This window comes from Schistocerca gregaria, chromosome 4 (genome assembly GCF_023897955.1).
Source record: "Schistocerca gregaria isolate iqSchGreg1 chromosome 4, iqSchGreg1.2, whole genome shotgun sequence".
In the NCBI taxonomy this organism is placed as follows: domain Eukaryota; kingdom Metazoa; phylum Arthropoda; class Insecta; order Orthoptera; family Acrididae; genus Schistocerca; species Schistocerca gregaria.
In genome coordinates, this window is record NC_064923.1 from 769,935,331 (window position 1) to 769,940,095 (window position 4,765).

A 4,765-nucleotide genomic window follows, 5' to 3' on the forward strand; every position below is an offset into this window, starting at 1 on the left:
ATAAAACAAAAGCAAAATAAATCAGTAGAGTATGAGAGCTATGGTGTTACAAGTGATGTTCTCCTACATACTGCTGTCAGATGGCTAAGCAAAGGAAAACTGCTGGAACGGTTTGTCAATTTGAAATCTGAAATTATTTTGTTCTTACAACAAAGTGGCAAAAATTACCCTGAACTTGATGAATGGTGGATACTTACAGCTTTTTCGATCGGTATTACACAAAAATTACTCACTTAACTTGGAATTACAAGGACCAAACAAGATAATTGGGAAAATGACTGACAAAATATTTGCATATGAAGCCAAACTGCAATCATATATAAATGAACTCGAAGTAAAAGATCTAATTTTCCAACTGTTTCTACGCTCCGATCAGGCTTAACTATCGACGAAACTATTTACCAAAACATGAAAGAATATTTGGAAGCCTATTTGGAGGAAACAAAAAACAGACTTGCAGATGTTAGAAATAACCGAATCTGTTTCATTCTCTTTGGAGAACTCTTGGCATGTTGGACATGACAATCTGAAATTATTCTGCCAATTTGGATTTCCTAAAACTAATTTGATAAATGAAATAATCGAACTTCAGCATGACACACAGCTTAAAGTTCTGTTTATTGAACATTGTGAAACATAAATTTTGGAAATATGTGCCTAACAATTATAAAAAATTACGAGACTGTTCACATTTCATTTTAACACTATTTCCTTCAACTTACCTTTGTGAAGCCTCATTTTCAAAAATGAAGTACCTGAAAAATAAATATCGTAATCGGTTGTCCAGTCATTTAGAAGACGAGCTCCTGCGAAGAGAGCTTCTGTGAAGTTTGGAAGGTAGGAGGCGAAGTACTGGCAGAAGTAAAGCTGTGAGGAGGGGGCTTGAGTCGTGCTCGAGTAGCTCAGTTGGTAGAGCACTTGCCCGCGAAAGGCAAAGGTCCCGAGTTCGAGTCTCGGTCGGGCACAGAGTTTTAATCTGCCAAGAAGTTTCAAATAATAAATGGTTTGCAGCTGTCGGCTGTACCTGTCTCCTTCGTCAAATGAAAAATATACTGGAAGAATTGTAAGTAGGAGCGCGTAAAGTTGTTCTATCACCTTTACAGGTGCCACTTGGTACAGGGGCAGATATATTTGTCGTTGCGGTGGAAGGGACGTGATAATGGAAATGTTTTCTTGTTTGTTTCTCAGTGCTGACAACAAATGGGTGCGTGTGCCTCGTACCAATTATCTGTTATTGTATCAATCTTAAATGAAAGTGCGTTGGATTCATGAATACGCATTATAGAGACGGTCATATGCGGTACATATTTGTTAAAAGAAATAATTAGTCATTAGCTCTTAAAACGTATGTGTTAAAAACGTGTGTGCGTGCGTGCGTGCGTGTGTGTGTGTGTGTGTGTGTGTGTGTGTGTGTGTGTGTGTGTGTGTGTGTATGTGTGTGTGTGTGTCTTCATCCTCCACTTCTCCTACTAAACCGTCGGATCGATTTCAACCACACTGATACACATATTATTTTCAATCTGTAAAGAAATATTGTGGGGTAAGCAAAGGCAACGTCTTATTCGGGCGGGGCATGGTAATGTGGAGGGAGAACGGGTAGGAGGGCATGGACACATACACGGGGGGTGCGAAATGGACAGACAGAGGAGTGAAGAGGTGGTGAGTGAGAGGAATGTCGAGATGGACGACAGAGAGTGAGGGAAGGAAGAGACAGAATAACATAAGATTGGAATTAATACATATCGAGCTAATGCCAGGTACCTCATCTAGTATGAAATAAAATTAAGGCTGTTGTAGTTCCGTCAAGTGAGTTGAAGAAAAATGACTTTTAAATTTGTAGAAAACAGTTGTGATCGTGTTTCATGTTACATAATACATTTAAGTATAACTCCATTTGCTGTTATTAAACATCTGTTCAAAAAGACAATGCAGCAACATTTCGTCGGGCAATTACAGTGTTACAATTTACCGGTCATTGAGGGTTGCAACAATATGAAACAGAGAACATTCTCACATAGTGGTCCGAATGGTATAGACTTTAACAAATAAGTGCTGGAAAGTGATTGGTAACCCTCTCGCTTCTTCACTATAGCTAGTCTATTGGAGGTCCATAAGACACCATTTACGTGGTTTGCCAGTTAATAAAAAGACCTGGAAATCTGCGGCCCGAGGTGCCACATCATATTGCTAGTTTTGGCCCTTGAGCAAAAAAGTTTGACGACCACTGCACTACAGCGTTAGTTGAACTCGCGACACAGTGATCACAGTTTATATACAGTTGTCATGTACGTGTGCGCAAGACATGACTGTGACACGACACTCCGTGAAGTTTTTATAAAAAAATGCGAACTAACATCTAAAACAGCTGCAATTATCTTAAAACAACTACATATGTTAAAGCAAAATACATTTCATTATTGGTCATTGCCTCTCACGGACAGTATTGCATTTAAAATGTCTTTCTGTTTCAGATGAGCTATCTTTACACGATGTGTCGTCGTTTGCAGTTCATATTCATAAGACATACAATAACAACGCAAAGGTAAGCATTTCTTTGGTAGTCTGCATAACGCAAATCTTACTGCATATCGACGTCACTGTTCACAGATTTGACAGCCGACATGTGGGTATGTTCATTCGTTGCACTGTTTATTTTCGCTGATAACACTGTTTTTCCTCGGTCGTGCGCCGCGTCATTGAAGACCTGTGGATTTCCTTTCCGTGAAGGCAAAGATAGCAAAATGCTGGCATCGGTCCTCGATTGAGGCCGTCGTACTCCGAGAAAATTACATTCCCTCGAGTCCCATCCAAAATTCCTCCCCGCGTGGAGTTGTCTTCATTGCTTTTATGCTTCACGACCGTAAGTCCAGTGATTTGCCACTTTCTTATTTTGCACAGCTGCATCACGGTAAATGTCATTAGGCGGTGCACTACAAATGTTTTTGCACTTCACATGCACAGTTCCATCGAGCTCGCAGTTTATCTGGCGAGGTACAAAGAATGTTTGTTCAGAAGTTTTTACAGAAATATATCATTGCGATCATTCTCATAGCGATATATGAAGAATAGTTTTTAACAATATTGCACATGAATGCAAGAGCCTTTGCAAGATACATTTAAATGTATGTAGAATGTCTTTAAAGCAGTCTCTTTCACACAAATCTCGTTGTTTTACACATTTTGATACGTATTACAAATTCTGAACACATTTAATACAAACTTATTACATTTTGCTTTACATCAATGTAGATAATTACACATAAACAAATTACATTTTGGCTTTACATGGAACACAAGTATTTACGTAATCTTACAAACATTACAGATTTTTGAACCAAATTTTGCATTTGTGAATGATGTCACCTGAAACTGGAAACATTAGACACAACATCTGGATGCATCAGCAAACAAGCCCAAGCGCACATATACTAAAGGACAAACGTCTAAAGCAACACAATAAAATCAAACTTACAAAATTCTTCCGTTACTAGTGTGTGTAGAGTGTGTATATGGCATTGGCTTCACATAAACATGTGTTACGCAGTATGAAGTGCATCTAATCCGCTCCTAGGTGATAATGTTTGGTTGTCGTGTGGTTTCGTGTACACGTCATTCGGTCATGAAAAGTCCTTGACCGACGCTACATTTAGTCAATTATGCCGCTCAGAAGTATTTTCATCACACTTGCGTAAATGTCATCATAACATTTGCGTTAAAATTTAGGTCGATGTTGTTTATATATGATCATCGAAGTCGAAATCTCTTCTTTCTTCTTCTGGTGATGGCTGGATCAGGTGAAATAAATTTTTTTATCCTACCTAATTTCCTTGCAGTAGTACTGAGAGGTACGTGTGTTTTATAGATATACTGTTTACTTACTCAGTACTTATAGATTTACATTTACTGCTTAGAATGAAATACTCTCAAGTCTCGACGAGCGTAAAGCCCAATGATTCTATTTGCTTTTGGGTTCTGCAACAGGCGTGCACCAGGTTGCTGTATGTTGTCCGTCGTACAGCAGACGCCACTTCGCTTTGCGCCGCTTTAGTGCAGAAGATTTGTGGTGAGTACGCAACAGTGCTTGGATGCCTACCTTTGATTCCTGCTTTCCTTAAATAGTACTAGAGTAGTATTTGTTTCTAGTGCTAGCATGCTGTGTCAGCGTGGTTAGTACTTCTCTTACCTTTTCATCATGTGACAGCTGCTGAAGTGAAAACTTTGGCAACGGATAGCTCCACTCATTTCATTCTTTGCGTTCGATCATAAGCTCGTTATTTGTATAGCTTGTGCCATTTATATACAGGTTGTTGTGAACTTCTTCAAATAGTGACAAAGAACTTACCCAATTAGAATGCTGTGTAAGTATATATAACCTCATGAATCTGTTCAGTTCTCTGAAAAATTGTTCAGTAGGATTAGATTGTGGGCTAAACTTCGAGATAAAGATACTCTTAATGCTATTGTTCTTCAAAACTTTACGCCATTTGTACAACTGTGTAGTATGTGGCGTTGTCAGATAAAATTGTCTTGGGTTTTCCCATGTGAGGCACGTAGTCACGAGAGAATCGTCTGATGATTGCATTAGCAGTTGCAGATTCATGGCGTACAGCTTAACATGTTTAGAAAATATGTCATAAAATCCTAAAATATACTTCACACCACCACTAATTGTTGGATGTGGACGACTTACGTCCGTACTTACATTCTCTAGAGGTTTGTTGGGTAGTATGGAATGTAGATCTGTTTTTGAAGATAGGTTCTGAGG

The 4,765-nt window shown here is 38.8% G+C and overlaps 1 non-coding gene across 1 annotated transcript; it reads left to right on the forward strand.

Annotated features, from left to right (window-relative positions):
* Positions 1 to 890: 890 nt before the first annotated feature.
* Trnas-cga (transfer RNA serine (anticodon CGA)) lies at positions 891 to 965 on the forward strand. Its single transcript has one exon. It is a non-coding gene; the product is annotated as a tRNA-Ser (tRNA).
* The last annotated feature ends 3,800 nt before the right edge of the window (positions 966 to 4,765 follow it).